The sequence below is a fragment of the Triticum aestivum genome, chromosome 4D (genome assembly GCF_018294505.1).
Source record: "Triticum aestivum cultivar Chinese Spring chromosome 4D, IWGSC CS RefSeq v2.1, whole genome shotgun sequence".
NCBI lineage: Eukaryota > Viridiplantae > Streptophyta > Magnoliopsida > Poales > Poaceae > Triticum > Triticum aestivum.
In genome coordinates this window covers 109,263,463-109,281,894 of record NC_057805.1, presented here as the reverse complement: position 1 = coordinate 109,281,894, position 18,432 = coordinate 109,263,463, and the positions used below count along the sequence as shown (strand labels likewise).

The 18,432-nt window shown below is 47.8% G+C and overlaps 1 pseudogene; it reads left to right on the top strand.

The window, feature by feature from the left end:
* LOC123096544 (uncharacterized) overlaps positions 1-18,432 on the top strand; it is a 120,843-nt pseudogene that overhangs the window by 25,444 nt on the left and 76,967 nt on the right.

Sequence of the window (18,432 nt, the reverse complement as noted above, 5' to 3'; positions counted from 1 at the left end):
TGCATGAGTAGAACACAAAGAGTTGTGGGCAATAATAGTCATACTTCTTACCAGCATGTCATACTTTGATTCAGCGGTATTGTTGGATGAAGCAGCCCAGACTGACATTACATGACCGCGTTCATGAGACTGGTTCTACCGCCGTGCTTTGCACACAGGTGGCTAGTGGGTGTCCATTTCTCCAACTTTAGTTGAATCGAGTGCGACTACGCCCGGTCCTTGTTGAAGGTTAAAACAACACACTTGATGAAAAATCATTGTGGTTTTGATGCGTAGGTAAGAACGGTTCTTGCTAAGCCCGTAGCAGCCACGTAAAACTTGCAACAACAAAGTAGAGGACGTCTAACTTGTTTTTGCAGGACTTGCTATGATGTGATATGGTCAAGACGTGATGATATATAATTTCTTGTATGAGATGATCATGTTTTGTAACAGTTATCGGCAACTAGCAGGAGCCATATGGTTGTCGCTTTATTGTATGAAATGCAATCGCCATGTCATTGCTTTACTTTATCACTAAGCGATAGCGATAGTTGTAGAAGCAATAGTTGGCGAGACGACAACGATGCTTCGATGGAGATCAAGGTGTCAAGCCGGTGACGATGGTGATCATGACGGTGCTTCGGAGATGGAGATCAAAGGCACAAGATGATGATGGCCATATCATATCACTTAAATTGATTGCATGTGATGTTTATCCTTTATGCATCTTATTTTGCTTAGTACGGCGGTAGCATTATAAGATGATCTCTCATTAAATTTCAAGGTACAAGTGTTCTCCCTGAGTATGCACCGTTGTGACAGTTCGTCGTGCCGAGACACCACGTGATGATCGAGTGTGATAAGCTCTACGTTCACATACAACGGGTGCAGCCAGTTTTGCACACGCAGAATACTCGGGTTAAACTTGACGAGCCTAGCATATGCAGATATGGCCTCAGAACACTGAGACCGAAAGGTCGAGCGTGAATCATATAGTAGATATGATCAACATAGTGATGTTCACCATTGAAAACTACTCCATCTCACGTGATGATCGGACATGGTTTAGTTGATATGGATCATGTGATCACTTAGATGATTAGAGGGATGTCTATCTAAGTGGGAGTTCTTAAGTAATATGATTAATTGAACTTTAATTTATCATGAACTTAGTACCTGATAGTATTTTGCATGTCTATGTTGTTGTAGATAAATAGCCGGTGCTACTGTTTCGTTGAATTTTAATGCGTTCCTAGAGAAAGCTAAGTTGAAAGATGATGGTAGCAACTACACGGACTGGGTCCGTAACTTGAGGATTATCCTCATTGCTGCACAGAAGAATTACGTCCTGGAAGCACCGCTAGGTGCAAGACCCGCTGCAGGAGCGACGCCGGACGTTGTGAATGCCTGACAGAGCAAAGCTGATGACTACTCGGTAGTTCAGTGTGTCATGCTTTACGGCTTAGAACCGGGACTTCAACGACGTTTTGAACGTCATGGAGCATATGAGATGTTCCAGGAGTTGAAGTTAATATTTCAAGCAAATGCCCGGATTGAGAGACATGAAGTCTCCAATAAGTTCTACAGCTGCAAAATGGAGGAGAATAGTTTTGTCAGTGAGCATATACTCAAAATGTCTGGGTAACATAATCGCTTGACTCAACTGGGAGTTAATCTTCCAGTTGATAGTGTCATTGACAGAGTTCTTCAATCAGTGCCACCAAGCTACAAAAGCTTTGTGATGAACTATAATATGCAAGGGATCAATAAGACAATTCCCGAGCTCTTCGCAATGCTAAAGACTGCGGAGGTAGAAATCAAGAAGGAGCATCAAGTGTTGTAGGTCAACAAGACCACTAGTTTCAAGAAAAAGGGTAAAGGGAAGAAGGGGAACTTCAAGAAGAACAGCAAGCAAGTTGCTGCTCAAGTGAAGAAACCCAAGTCTAGACCTAAGCCTGAGACTAAGTGCTTCTACTGCAAAGGGACTGGTCACTGGAAGCGGAACTGCCCCAAGTATTTGGCGGATAAGAAGGATGGCAAAGTGAAAGGTATATTTCATATAATTGTTATTGATGTGTACCTTACTAATGCTCGCAGTAGTGCCTGGGTATTTGATACTGGTTTTGTTGCTTATATTTGCAACTCGAAACAGGGGCTACGGATTAAGCGAAGATTGGCTAAGGACGAGGTGACGATGCGCGTGGGAAATGGTTCCAAAGTCGATGTGATCGCCGTCGGCACGCTACCTCTACATCTACCTTCGGGGTTAGTTTTAGACCTGAATAATTGTTATTTGGTGCCAGCGTTAAGCATGAACATTATATCCGGATCTTGTTTTATGCGAGACGGTTATTCATTTAAATCAGAGAATAATGGTTGTTCTATTTATATGAGTAATATCTTTTATGGTCATGCACCCTTGATGAGTGGTCTATTTTTACTGAATCTCGGTAGTAGTGATACGCATATTCATAGTGTTAAAGCCAAAATATATAAGTTTAATAATGATAGTGCAACTTATTTGTGGCACTGCCGTTTAGGTCATATTGGTGTAAAGCGCATGAAGAAACTCCATGCTGATGGGCTTTTGGAATCACTTGATTATGAATCACTTGATGCTTGCGAACCATGCCTCATGGGCAAGATGACTAAGACTCTGTTCTCTAGAACAATGGAGCGAGCAACAGACTTGTTGGAAATAATACATACTGATGTATGCGGTCCGATGAGTGTTGAGGCTCGCGGCGGGTATCGTTATTTTCTGACCTTCATAGATGATTTGAGCAGATATGGGTATATCTACTTGATGAAACATAAGTCCGAAACATTTGAAAAGTTCAAAGAATTTCAGAGTGAAGTGGAAAATCATCGTAACAAGAAAATAAAGTTTCTACGATCTGATCGTGGAGGTGAATATTTGAGTTACGAGTTTGGTCTTCATTTGAAACAATGCGGAATAGTTTCGCAACTCACGCCACCCGGAACACCACGGCTTAATGGTGTGTCCGAACATCGTAACTGCACTTTATTAGATATGGTGCGATCTATGATGTCTCTTACTGATTTACCACTATCATTTTGGGGTTATGCTTTAGACACGGCAGCATTCACGTTAAATAGGGCACCATCTAAATCCGTTGAGACGACACCATACGAACTGTGGTTTGGCAAGAAACCCAAGTTGTCGTTTCTTAAAGTTTGGGGCTGGGATGCTTATGTGAAAAAACTTCAACGTGATAAGCTCGAACCCAAATCGGAGATATGTGTCTTCATAGGATACCCAAAGGAAACTGTTGGGTACACCTTCTATCACAGATCAGAAGGCAAGGCTTTTGTTGCTAAGAATGGATCCTTTCTAGAGAAGGAGTTTCTCTCAAAAGAAGTGAGTGGAAGGAAAGTAGAACTTGATGAGGTAATTGTACCTACTGTTGGGGAACGTAGTAATTTCAAAAAATATTCCTACGCACACGCAAGATCATGGTGATGCATAGCAACGAGAGGGGAGAGTGTAGTCCATGTACCCTCGTAGACCGTAAGCGGAAGCGTTATGACAACGCGGTTGATGTAGTCGTACGTCTTCACGATCGACCGATCCTAGTACCGAAAGTACGGCACCTTCGTGATCTGCACACGTTTGGCTCGGTGACGTCCCACGAACTCATGATCCAGCGGAGTGTCAAGGGAGAGCTTCGTCAGCACGACGGCGTGATGACGGTGATGATGAATCTACCGGCGCAGGGCTTCGCCTAAGCACTGCAACGATATGACCGAAGTGGATTATGGTGGAGGGGGGCACCGCACACGGCTAAGAGATCAATGATCAACTTGTGTGTTCTAGGGTGCTCCCCTGCCCCCGTATATAAAGGAGCAAGCACTACAAAAAAAGACACATCCGTGACATTTTGGGCCGAACGATTTTTTTTTCTGTCATACATATGACACTTCTATGACGATAATTGTGACAAAACCCGGTATCATTGTGACACCCAAGTTTCTATTGAATTTTTCAAAAAGATTTTATTTGACTTGAAGGGAGTGATTTAAAAATTTTCTTCAAGAGAACTCTCACTCTCAGATATTTTTCTTTATGGCAAAAATTTTATTTGAATTCACCCAAGATCTGCCTTTGACCTGGGGAGTTCTTGCTCTTCATTTGGGCTCAAGACAAAATGTTTTTCATTTGAGAGAATAACTTTTGAAAACCTTTTCTTGAATTTGCACTATGGCTTTTGGAAAGTACTTTGCCACTTTCAACTATTCCTTCTTGCCATGGCATAAGTGCAAATCCTCTCTCCTAAACACTCCCTCACCTCTGGATCATGATTTACATCAAATCCAGCAAGTTGAACCTCCCCATGTATTTATTTTCCATTCAAATTCTATTCAAATATTTTCTGCCTTCTATTCTACCTCTTGGAGATTTACAAAGGAACCCCATTTTCTGTTTGGACTTTTACCACCAAACTTCTTTCCCCTCCTAGTCCTTTGAACCCTCAACCTAGAACCATGAAGATCCACTGGTCTCCAGTTCAAAATTTTCAAACTACATCATCTGCAAGTTTGGACCAGATTTGCCAAATCTGGTGAAATTCATTCAAAACCTTCTCCAAAAATTCCAAGTAAATTCATGCAGCCCCTGGGTGCTTTGAGTGATCGTCTCACCAAGTTACAGCTCCAGAAAAATTTATCTCTTTACCAAATCCTTCTGTCGAACACCTGCAATGCATGGTCACTGTCAAGTTCAGTTAACTTCAGAGTTCAGTCAGTGCTCACTGTCGTTTTCTTCAGAGACGGGCATCGATCTCGCCAGTGCCATCGCGTCGCCTTGCTCCTCGTCCTCGCCCTCTTGTTCCTGCACCGCACGAGTGCCTGGCATCTTGCGGGCGTCGGCGACGAGCAGCAGAAGGTGCGCCGCCCCGTGACCGACGCCGGCGGCGGCTTTGCGGGCGCCAGCGGGAGACACGGCGCCGACGACGCCACCCAGCGCCGCCCAAACCACCGGAGCCCGCCGCGTGGCCTTCCACTCCCCCGAACGCGCTGCCGCTCTCGTCGTGAACCGCAGGGCGCGGAGCGCGCTCTCTGCCGCCGTTGAGCCCGTGCGGTCACCTCACCGTGGACCGACGCCATTACGCCAAGACCAACCCCGTTCAGCTGCAAATCGAGTCCAGTAACATCCACTGATGCTGCTCGACCGCTCAAACCCCCTGCCAACCCACTGCTCCGCCGTAATCGCTCGCCGGAGATTCTCCGTTCACGGCCACCCCGTCGATCTGCCTATAAATAGGGGGCCCGAGCTTCAACTCGAGCACCCACCAGCCCTACACTTCCCCTAGAGCACGCCTAGCCACTGGAAGAGCCCCGAGGAGGTCTCCTTCCTCAACTCCGGCCGCCGCGACCCGCCACGGGATCCAGCCCGATTCGCCCCCGTGTGTGCTCCGCAGCCTCCATTCTCGTGCCAGTAGCCTCACCTTGCATCCCTCGTTCTGACCCGCACTTCAATTTGAAGCTTGCAGCCCTCCACCGGAGTTCCCCATCCTCACCCGAACCGCCGTCCGCCGGAGAAAGTGTTGCCGTCGACGTGGTGCTCCCCGTTGGACGAGTCCACCACCCACCGACGCGGAAGAAGACACTGAAGCTCTTGGTACCCTCCGTTTCTCCTAACTCGCCGTGGTTCGACGCCGGCGTCCATCGCCGCCTTCGGGCGCCGGCGAGCCTTTTCAAACCTGACATGCGGGCCCCGCGTGTCAGCCTCTGTTTTATTTTCCCCGAACCGTTTTCTGTTGGCGCCTTCGGGCAAAATACGTTTTCCCCTTTGCGCTTGCGCATTCCCAGCCGAAGCGTTTTTTGTTTTCTCAGTTAAAACCTTGGAACTTTTCTGTTTCATTACAGATAAGTCCCTGGACAGAAACCTTTATAACTTTTTAATAAAAAGGTATTTTTGAGTGATTCTTTTTCTGACAATCTTCAAATTTTGTCTAGTTTTTTATGGGATTTATTTGAAAAATATTTGGAAAAGTTTCTGTGCATGTGTTGGTTTTTCACGTTAGAACCCGTTTCGTGATTGTCGTAGGTTCCGGGAGAGGCGACGGAGCCGCGAACTTCGCCGAGCTAGACTCCGACTTCTCCGAACCAGGCAAGCATGTTTGAACATTTGATATGGCAGATGTTTTGCATGTTCATGTGAAAGTTTGTGCGTGGCATGTGAGTGTCGATAAATACCTCGTTGCTTGTAAGGCAACGACCCGGTTGTTCCGAAGTTGCGATGACCTCTGATGAGAGGTGGCCTAATCATGTAGTGACATGAAGGGCAGTAAGGTGGTACTGTTGTAGCATGCCAGCCTTGCGTCATCCGACTCTCTTCGACGTTAACATGGTTGGAGCCACGTTATCGATCTTTTCCCGCATGTTCCAAAGTTGCGATGACCTCTGATGAGAGGTGGCCTAATCATGTGGTGACATGAAGGGCAGCAAGGTGGTACTGTTGTAGCATGCCAGCCTTGTGTCATCCGACTTTTCCGACGTTAACATGGTTGGAGTCGTGTTATCGTCCCTTCCCCTTTCCGTGCTACCACATGTCTCATTGCCAGGATACGGTTTAGTAAGTTGGTAACCTCTTTCCGTGTACACACCAAACAGAGAGGCCGGGATGATGGTACCTTGGCCCAGGATTAAAGCCAGTCATTCGGTCAGGGGGCATGGGTGTTTCCGGTTGGGACCGAGAGGGGGGGCACCCCCTTATAGCGCGCGTATAGAAATTTGATCCCATGCTACGCGAGGTTGTAGCCTCCCCGACTCAAGGTTTTTCTTGAATGTTGCCGAGGGTGATCCCTGGCTTCGGATGGTTGAATTGGGTGTGTACTGGTTAGACGTGTTCCTTCCAGAACACCGTAGACGGAACTAGTCCCCGTGACTACTGAAATCCGTGGCTGTGGTTAAGTACAAACTCTGCAGAGTCAATTCTTTCCAAATCATCGTATCCATGATCAGTAATGTAGACTTTATATCCAAATCTATCAGTGTGAAAAACTTGCCCCCGGTGAACAAGCTCAAGTGGTAAATTCAATTTCATTGTTATTCCTGTGGATGGACTAACATTATATTTGTCTCGTGCTTGTGATAAGTTATATTCCCGAACTATTGTATTGTTGTGTTACAATATAAGCCGTTTATGAGACGTCGCGCAGACGTCCGACTGTGGCGTGTACTCGTTTCTCACTTTAAATATAAGCCCTTTATGCGATGTCGCTCGGACGTCCGACTGTGGCATGTACTGTCTTTATTTTCTGTTATAAGCCCTTTATGTGGTGTCGCCCCGACGCCCGACTGCGGCATTGTTATTCCGCATTTTCCGCTCGAGGAGTCTTTCAGACACTCGTTTGGCACCAGTATTATTATTCCGCATTTTCCGCTCGAGGAGTCTTTCAGACACTCGTTTGGCACCAGTATTATTATTCCGCATTTTCCGCTCGAGGAGTCTTTCAGACACTCGTTTGGCACCCGCATTACTATTCTGCAGTTTCCGCTCGAGGTGTCATTCAGACCCTCGCTTGGCACCCAGTATTTATTATCTCTATGTCTGATCGCTCTGGTTAACTTGTTCATGTGTTTCATGTTTGCATTTGTTATACCTTATGTCCGAACTGTCTTGCGAGTACTTTCATAGTACTCACCTGGCTTGTTGATTTGGCCAGATGTTGACGAAGGCGATCTCTTGGATGAAGAGTTTGATAGCGCGTCCGATGCCTAGAGGAGTCCCAGTCAGTCCTGCGCGATCCCGGATATTGGTCACTTATGTTGTTTATGCTTCCGCCCCCCGCAATAAGTCTTCTCGAGCCTCACTCCGACGCTCGATGAGTTGTAGTTTTCTGGAATCATGTCACTCGCTTTGCAGTGATATTTCCACCACCGTTATTATCGTGAGTTAGAGGTTTGCCACCCTATCCGCCGTATTGTTTTATCGGCGTGCATGTAATAAATTGTTGGACAGTCTCTGCTCAACTTTGTATTATATTTAGTACTCCTGGTATTTTTCTTCTGTGACCAATGTATTGTCTATCAGTGAGAAGGAATTCTTCCTCGCTGGTCCGTAACAGGGATTGGTTTCTCAATAATTATTTTATTGAAAAACCGGTCGTGACAAGCTTGGTATCAGAGCCAGGCTGACTGTAGGAAGCCACTAGGTGCGACCGCTAATCAGTGATTAGCGTCTTTTGTGCTTCTTCAGCATTTTGCAATTGTAGCTATTTTCTGTTGGTCATCATAAAATTTATGACATGACTACTCAGAATTTTTGCCTACTTTTGTAGATGGCTGGCAACAGCTGTGAGAATCGAGTGTTCACCAACGTGCCCGAGGGGTTTGTCAAGCTCCTCGTCTCCATCACCAAGCTCGCGATCGGGCCAGCAGCTCGCCCGGAGTTCACCCTCTATCAGCACAAGCTCAGTGACGACGTGTCTATGCACCAGGCTGTGGTGCAGTTCAAGGGAGGACGTTCAGCTACACGCCACTTCCGTTTTGTGCGAAGGGCCATGCCTACGGAGAGGCATGCCATGCAGATGGCTGCCCGGGAGGCGATAGCTCGCCTTCGGGACATCCTTCCTACGATGAAGACTCGTCGCTACCGCTACCTCCCATGCCATGTGCCTTACACCAGCCACTATGCGTTCGCCTGCCATCGGGGAGAGCGAGATGAAGCCATCGAGATGGTTGTGGAGTATCTCAAGGCTCTGGAGGAGTCTTTCGACAACCTCGTAGATGATCTTGTGGCTGCCCGCATGGACTTAGTCCGGGGCGGTCCTGCTAGCAGGAGGGAGCTTCTCCACACGGCGCCGCCTCTGACATTCGTCTCGTCTTCAGCCTCGTATGCACCGGCCGTTTTGGCCACTGCTCGCCGTCTGCCTACCACTGAGGAGTTCGACCGAGTCATCGCTCCTACTCCAGTCAGAGCCGCACCGCCTGCCGCACGCGCTCTACCGCCAGTCGCCCCGCACCATCACCGCAGCGCAGCGTCGCACGCCAGGAGCCAGCTAGAGAGGAGGAGGTTGATTCTCCTGGACCGCTGAGCCTTGCCCTCGGCAAGGGGAAGGAGATCTTCACCATCTCCGACTGAGAGCACCGAGTAGCCGCGTGTTATGCCTGCTTGTTTGATGTTTTGTTTTTATCTGTACGCTAGTTTGTGTTGGTGTGTCTGCTGCCTTCCGGAGTAGTACGCTAGTTTTTAATAACATGTCAGGATTGTGTACGCACAACCTGAGTGTTGTATCTTGTGTTTGCTTTCGCATGTAAGATTTGTGTTAAGCACTTCTTCTCCGTGAAAATCATTTGTGTTTCTTGAAAACCTTGAAGCCTTTTTGATTATTGCCTTTGCAAGGGTTTTCCTGCGCTACACGGTTTTTCTCATGGGTTTTGCAAATGATACCCCAGACTGGAAAAATGTCTCGCCCTTGGACTCGCTCTATGCCCAATCAGCCAGAAGAGGTTTACGGAACACAGACCAGCAACAATTTCACTCAGGGTCAGTCCAGCCAACAGGACAGCGAAGCGGCACTATCTCAAGTATGCCGTCTCTTCGAGCAAAGCCAGCAACAGCACCAGGAGATGATGAACCATGTCATCAATATGGGAAACCACCGTGAACCCTATCAACCACATTCCAAGTTATCTGAGTTACAGAAGACTCGCCCCTCAACTTTTGCTCACACTGACAGGCCACTGGAAGCCGATGATTGGCTTCGCGAGATTGAGAGGAAACTGATTATCGCTCAATGCTCAGATCATGAGAAGGTGCTTTATGCACCACACTACCTTACTGGAGCAGCCGCAGCATGGTGGGAAAACTTCCTACACATGCACCCCAGGGAACACAACATCACCTGGGAAGAATTCAAGGAAGGCTTCCGTGGGGCACACATTCCCAGGAGCATCCTAAAGATCAAGAAGAGAGAGTTTGATGACCTGAAGCAAAGAGGCATGACCGTCACAGAATACAACAGCCAGTTTACCCAACTGTCTCGTTATGCCTACGACGAGCACATGACAGAAAACAAGAAGATGGAAAAATTCCTGGACGGCCTGGCACCAGCATTAAGATGCCAACTGATTGTACACACCTTTCCGGATTTTAAGACGCTGGTGGACAAGGCCATCACCCTGGAGAATGAGCGCCGTAGTCTGGAAGATATCCGCAAGCGGAAGAGGGACAAGACGACTCTTGCCCGCAGCAACCGAGGCAAGACTGAGGTCCCAAGGACAAACACGAGGAGATCCACGACTACTGAGCCAAGACCCGTCGGACAATTTCATGCCAGAGACAAGGAGTTCACATACCGTCCAGGGGTCACCTGCTATGCATGTGGTCAACAAGGGCATTATGCTAAACAGTGCCCGAAGCCAAGAGACTCGGCACCCAAGCTGAACAATGGTGGAAACAATCCAGCCCCCAAGCACAACAACTTCAATCCCAGCAACAACCACAGGAAGGGTCACTTGAACCATGTGACCAGGGAAGAAGCGCAGAATGCCCCAGACATTGTGCTCGGTACGTTCCCTGTCAACACAGTACCTGCCACGGTTTTGTTTGATTCTGGAGCTTCCCATTCGTTCGTTTCGAAGAGTTTTGTTTCGCAACATGGTTTTCCGATACTCCCCTTGGAAAAATCTATGATCATCAAGTCCCCCGGAAATAAGCAAATTGCTCAGGGTTACTGCCAAGGAGTGGTCATTGAGTTCGAAGGACTACCATTCCACGCGAATCTCATCGTGTTGGAAAGTAAAGGACTGGATGTCATTTTAGGAATGGACTGGTTGACCACCAACAAAGGATTCATCGACTGTTTCAATCGGACAGTGATTCTCACTCACCATCACGGCAAGACTATAAGAGTTTCCGCTCAAGAAAGGCCACGATCACAGAAACCAAAACTGAACAAGATGGACATCGCAGAATTAAGAAAAGTGCCAGTGGTATGCGAGTTCCCTGATGTGTTCCCGGAAGAACTACCAGGCATGCCACCAGACCGAGAGATCGAATTCAGCATCGAACTAGCACCTGGCACCGCTCCCATTTATAAGAAGCCATATAGAATGGCACCCTCAGAATTGGTGGAGTTAAAGAAGCAGATAAAAGAATTTTTGGACAAAGGATTTATTCGAGCCAGCTCCTCACCTTGGGGTTCGCCTGTGTTGTTCGCCAAAAAAAAGGATGGGACTTTAAGGCTGTGCATAGACTATCGAGCCCTCAATATGGTCACCATCAAAAACAAATATCCGATGCCACGAATAAATGATTTGTTTGACCAGCTCGCACAGGCCAAGGTATTCTCGAAAATTGATTTGCGATCGGGATATCACCAATTGAAGGTACGGACGGAAGATATTCCCAAGACAGCTTTCACTTCCAGATATGGGTTATACGAGTTTACGGTGATGCCGTTTGGACTAACAAACGCCCCCGCATATTTCGTCCACCTCATGAACAAAGTATTCATGAAATTCATGGACAAATTTGTGGTGGTATTCATTGACGACATTCTGGTTTACTCAAGGACACCAGAAGAACATGCTGAGCACCTCAGAATTGTTTTGGGAGAATTGAGGAAACATCAGTTGTACGCCAAATTTAGCAAATGCGAATTTTGGCTAAGAAAAGTTGGTTTCTTGGGCCATATATTGAACCAAGAAGGCGTGGCCGTAGACCCAGAAAAGGTCAAGGCCATACTGGACTGGAAGCCACCCGCGAATGTTACAGATGTACGGAGTTTCCTAGGAATGGCCGGATATTATAGGAGATTTATTGAAGGATTCTCCACTGTGGCAAAACCTATAACACAATTACTCAAGAAGGACAAGAAATTCGTATGGACGGAAGCATGTGAGCAGAGCTTCCAAGAGCTCAAGAAGAAGCTAACAACCGCACCAGTCTTAACCGTACCAGACATACACAAGAGCTTTGAGGTGTATTGTGACGCGTCCCGAAAAGGTCTCGGATGTGTGCTAATGCAGGATGGCAAAGTTGTCGCATATGCCTCCAAACAGCTGCGAAAACATGAGGAAAATTACCCAACACATGACTTGGAACTAGCAGCAGTTATACATGCACTCAAGGAGTGGAGGCACTTTCTGTTGGGAAATCGCTGTGAAATATATACAGACCATAAGAGCCTCAAATATATTTTCACACAGCCAGAGCTGAATTTACGCCAACGACGCTGGTTGGAACTGGTCAAGGACTATGACGTCGGTATTCACTACCACCCAGGGAAGGCAAATGTAGTGGCCGATGCCCTTAGTCGAAACCCCAGCCCGGACAGTGACGGTCAGCAAAGTTTGAGGCCTGAGTTTCAGCGAGAGTTCACTCGGCTCAACATGATGTTAGTCTCTGAGGGCACCATATCGAACCTGGAGATACAACCCACCCTAGTGGAACAAATCAAGAAGGCCCAGCAGGGACACCCCAGTATCGAAGGCATAAAGAAGAAAATGAACCATAGTAAGACTTCAGAATTCGTCACAGACAGTGAAGGAACATTATGGTACCGGGACAGGCTTTGCGTACCTAACATTGAGGAACTCAAGCAACAGATCTTGACGGAAAGCCACACCGCCCCATACTCGATCCATCCTGGAGGAACCAAAATGTACAAGGACATCCAGGAAAGATTTTGGTGGCACGGTATGAAAAGAGATATAGCCACATTCATTGCTTGTTGCGATTCATGTCAGCGCATCAAGGCCGAGCACCAAAAGCCAGCAGGGCTACTCCAGCCTAACAGGATACCGGAGTGGAAATGGGATGAAATCGGAATGGACTTCATTGTCGGATTACCCCGATCGCAACGCGGAAATGACGCCATATGGGTCATCACAGACCGACTAACCAAGGTTGCACACTTCATTCCCGTGAAGACTACCTACTCCACACAAAGACTGGCAAAACTCTATCTCTCCCGTATAGTTTGCTTGCACGGAGTCCCAAAGACTATAATATCTGACCGAGGCACTCAATTCGTCTCCAAATTTTGGGAACACCTACAACAAGCTCTGGGCACACAACTGGCTTTCAGTACAGCATACCACCCTCAGACAGATGGACAAACAGAGCGTGCAAACCAAATCCTAGAGGATATGCTAAGAGCTTGTGTACTCACCTATGGATCCAGTTGGGAAGAGAGTTTGCCCTATGCCGAATTTGCGTACAACAACAGTTACCAAGCCAGCTTGCAAATGGCACCCTTTGAAGCATTGTACGGACGGAGGTGTCGTACCCCATTGAATTGGTCAAAAACAGGTGACAGCCGTATCTTCGGCCCAGATATGCTTAAGGAGGCCGAGGAAAAAGTTAAACAAATCAGGGACAGACTCAAGACAGCACAGAGCCGACAAAAGAGCTACTATGATCAGAAGCATCGTGAGGTCAGCTTTGAACCTGGTGATTCCGTATACCTCCGAGTATCTCCTATGAGGGGTCTGCAACGGTTCAAAATTAAGGGGAAGCTAGCCCCAAGGTTTATTGGACCATTTTGTGTAAAGGCACGAAGAGGCACAGTAGCCTACCAACTAGACCTCCCCAAGGAGCTGTCAGACGTCCATGACGTATTCCACGTCTCGCAGTTGAGGAAATGTGTGAGTAACCCGGAGAAACATGTACCTCATGAGGACATTGATATGCAACCAGATCTCACCTACAGAGAAAGGCCAGTAAAGATTTTAGAAGAGTCTGAACGGAGGACCCGTCAGAAAACGACAAAATTTTTCAGGGTCCAGTGGAGCAACCACACTGAGGATGAAGCCACATGGGAAAGGGAAGATTTCCTCCGAGCAGAGTATCCATATCTATTTGAGGATCAGCAGAAATCTCGAGGACGAGATTTTTCCTAAGGGGGTAGGTGTTGTGACACCCAAGTTTCTATTGAATTTTTCAAAAAGATTTTATTTGACTTGAAGGGAGTGATTTAAAAAATTTCTTCAAGAGAACTCTCACTCTCAGATATTTTTCTTTATGGCAAAAATTTTTATTTGAATTCACCCAAGATCTGCCTTTGACCTGGGGAGTTCTTGCTCTTCATTTGGGCTCAAGACAAAATGTTTTTCATTTGAGAGAATAACTTTTGAAAACCTTTTCTTGAATTTGCACTATGGCTTTTGGAAAGTACTTTGCCACTTTCAACTATTCCTTCTTGCCATGGCATAAGTGCAAATCCTCTCTCCTAAACACTCCCTCACCTCTGGATCATGATTTACATCAAATCCAGCAAGTTGAACCTCCCCATGTATTTATTTTCCATTCAAATTCTATTCAAATATTTTCTGCCTTCTATTCTACCTCTTGGAGATTTACAAAGGAACTCCATTTTCTGTTTGGACTTTTACCACCAAACTTCTTTCCCCTCCTAGTCCTTTGAACCCTCAACCTAGAACCATGAAGATCCACTGGTCTCCAGTTCAAAATTTTCAAACTACATCAGCTGCAAGTTTGGACCAGATTTGCCAAATTTGGTGAAATTCATTCAAAACCTTCTCCAAAAATTCCAAGTAAATTCATGCAGCCCCTGGGTGCTTTGAGTGATCGTCTCACCAAGTTACAGCTCCAGAAAATTTTATCTCTTTACCAAATCCTTCTGTCGAACACCTGCAGTGCATGGTCACTGTCAAGTTCAGTTAACTTCAGAGTTCAGTCAGTGCTCACTGTCGTTTTCTTCAGAGACGGGCATCGATCTCGCCAGTGCCATCGCGTCGCCTTGCTCCTCGTCCTCGCCCTCTTGTTCCTGCACCGCATGAGTGCCTGGCATCTTGCGGGCGTCGGCGACGAGCAGCAGAAGGTGCGCCGCCCCGTGACCGACGCCGGCGGCGGCTTTGCGGGCGCCAGCGGGAGACACGGCGCCGACGACGCCACCCAGCGCCGCCCAAACCACCGGAGCCCGCCGCGTGGCCTTCCACTCCCCCGAACGCGCTGCCGCTCTCGTCGTGAACCGCAGGGCGCGGAGCACGCTCTCTGCCGCCGTTGAGCCCGTGCGGTCACCTCACCGTGGACCGACGCCATTACGCCAAGACCAACCCCGTTCAGCTGCAAATCGAGTCCAGTAACATCCACTGATGCTGCTCGACCACTCAAACCCCCTGCCAACCCACTGCTCCGCCGTAATCGCTCGCCGGAGATTCTCCGTTCACGGCCACCCCGTCGATCTGCCTATAAATAGGGGTCCCGAGCTTCAACTCGAGCACCCACCAGCCCTACACTTCCCCTAGAGCACGCCTAGCCACTGGAAGAGCCCCGAGGAGGTCTCCTTCCTCAACTCCGGCCGCCGCGACCCGCCACGGGATCCAGCCCAATTCGCCCCCGTGTGTGCTCCGCAGCCTCCATTCTCGTGCCAGTAGCCTCACCTTGCATCCCTCGTTCTGACCCGCACTTCAATTTGAAGCTTGCAGCCCTCCACCGGAGTTCCCCATCCTCACCCGAACCGCCGTCCGCCGGAGAAAGTGTTGCCGTCGACGTGGTGCTCCCCGTTGGACGAGTCCACCACCCACCGACGCGGAAGAAGACACTGAAGCTCTTGGTACCCTCCGTTTCTCCTAACTCGCCGTGGTTCGACGCCGGCGTCCATCGCCGCCTTCGGGCGCCGGCGAGCCTTTTCAAACCTGACATGCGGGCCCCGCGTGTCAGCCTCTGTTTTATTTTCCCCGAACCGTTTTCTGTTGGCGCCTTCGGGCAAAATACGTTTTCCCCTTTGCGCTTGCGCATTCCCAGCTGAAGCGTTTTTTGTTTTCTCAGTTAAAACCTTGGAACTTTTCTGTTTCATTACAGATAAGTCCCTGGACAGAAACCTTTATAACTTTTTAATAAAAAGGTATTTTTGAGTGATTCTTTTTCTGACAATCTTCAAATTTTGTCTAGTTTTTTTAGGATTTATTTGAAAAATATTTGGAAAAGTTTCTGTGCATGTGTTGGTTTTTCACGTTAGAACCCGTTTCGTGATTGTCGTAGGTTCCGGGAGAGGCGACGGAGCCGCGAACTTCGCCGAGCTAGACTCCGACTTCTCCGAACCAGGCAAGCATGTTTGAACATTTGATATGGCAGATGTTTTGCATGTTCATGTGAAAGTTTGTGCGTGGCATGTGAGTGTCGATAAATACCTCGTTGCTTGTAAGGCAACGACCCGGTTGTTCCGAAGTTGCGATGACCTCTGATGAGAGGTGGCCTAATCATGTAGTGACATGAAGGGCAGTAAGGTGGTACTGTTGTAGCATGCCAGCCTTGCGTCATCCGACTCTCTTCGACGTTAACATGGTTGGAGCCACGTTATCGATCTTTTCCCGCATGTTCCAAAGTTGCGATGACCTCTGATGAGAGGTGGCCTAATCATGTGGTGACATGAAGGGCAGCAAGGTGGTACTGTTGTAGCATGCCAGCCTTGTGTCATCCGACTTTTCCGACGTTAACATGGTTGGAGCCGTGTTATCGTCCCTTCCCCTTTCCGTGCTACCACATGTCTCATTGCCAGGATACGGTTTAGTAAGTTGGTAACCTCTTTCCGTGTACACACCAAACAGAGAGGCCGGGATGATGGTACCTTGTCCCAGGATTAAAGCCAGTCATTCGGTCAGGGGGCATGGGTGTTTCCGGTTGGGACCGAGAGGGGGGGCACCCCCTTATAGTGCGCGTATAGAAATTTGATCCCATGCTACGCGAGGTTGTAGCCTCCCCGACTCAAGGTTTTTCTTGAATGTTGCCGAGGGTGATCCCTGGCTTCGGATGGTTGAATTGGGTGTGTACTGGTTAGACGTGTTCCTTCCAGAACACCGTAGACGGAACTAGTCCCCGTGACTACTGAAATCCGTTGGCTGTGGTTAAGTACAAACTCTGCAGAGTCAATTCTTTCCAAATCATCATATCCATGATCAGTAATGTAGACTTTATATCCAAATCTATCAGTGTGAAAAACTTGCCCCCGGTGAACAAGCTCAAGTGGTAAATTCAATTTCATTGTTATTCCTGTGGATGGACTAACATTATATTTGTCTCGTGCTTGTGATAAGTTATATTCCCGAACTATTGTATTGTTGTGTTACAATATAAGCCCTTTATGAGACGTCGCGCAGACGTCCGACTGTGGCGTGTACTCGTTTCTCACTTTAAATATAAGCCCTTTATGCTATGTCGCTCGGACGTCCGACTGTGGCATGTACTGTCTTTATTTTCTGTTATAAGCCCTTTATGTGGTGTCGCCCCGACGCCCGACTGCGGCATTGTTATTCCGCATTTTCCGCTCGAGGAGTCTTTCAGACACTCGTTTGGCACCAGTATTATTATTCCGCATTTTCCGCTCGAGGAGTCTTTCAGACACTCGTTTGGCACCAGTATTATTATTCCGCATTTTCCGCTCGAGGAGTCTTTCAGACACTCGTTTGGCACCCGCATTACTATTCTGCAGTTTCCGCTCGAGGCGTCATTCAGACCCTCGCTTGGCTCCCAGTATTTATTATCTCTATGTCTGATCGCTCTGGTTAACTTGTTCATGTGTTTCATGTTTGCATTTGTTATACCTTATGTCCGAACTGTCTTGCGAGTACTTTCATAGTACTCACCTGGCTTGTTGATTTGGCCAGATGTTGACGAAGGCAATCTCTTGGATGAAGAGTTTGATAGCGCGTCCGATGCCTAGAGGAGTCCCAGTCAGTCCTGCGCGATCCCGGATATTGGTCACTTATGTTGTTTACGCTTCCGCCCCCCGCAATAAGTCTTCTCGAGCCTCACTCCGACGCTCGATGAGTTGTAGTTTTCTGGAATCATGTCACTCGCTTTGCAGTGATATTTCCACCACCGTTATTATCGTGAGTTAGAGGTTTGCCACCCTATCCGCCGTATTGTTTTATCGGCGTGCATGTAATAAATTGTTGGGCAGTCTCTGCTCAACTTTGTATTATATTTAGTACTCCTGGTATTTTTCTTCTGTGACCAATGTATTGTCTATCAGTGAGAAGGAATTCTTCCTCGCTGGTCCATAACAGGGATTGGTTTCTCAATAATTATTTTATTGAAAAACCGGTCGTGACAATCATCATAGATGTGGTGGGCTCCTACTTCTATGACAAAAATCATGACAGAAAATGGGCTTTTCGTCCTGGGCGGGCCGGAGACGCAGCTGCATGACATTCTTTGGGCCGTCCATGATGGAAAAAACCGTGGTAGAAGCGAGGGCGAGGAAAATTTCGGGGAGTTCCCGGTTACGGTGGGAGGTCGGGGGCCGAGCAATGCACGTTTCTCTCGTACACGTATGCGCGTGTGTGCGAGGCGTTGGCTCTAACTGAACCCGAGTGAGGCGTTGGGCTCTAACTGAACCCGAGCGATTGCACTGCAGGCTACGCGTTACTGAACCCGAGCGATCGATCAATGGCTGTTAACTAAACCCGATCGAGCGATTCCTTCGCTACTGCTGCTAACTGAAGCTGATCGAT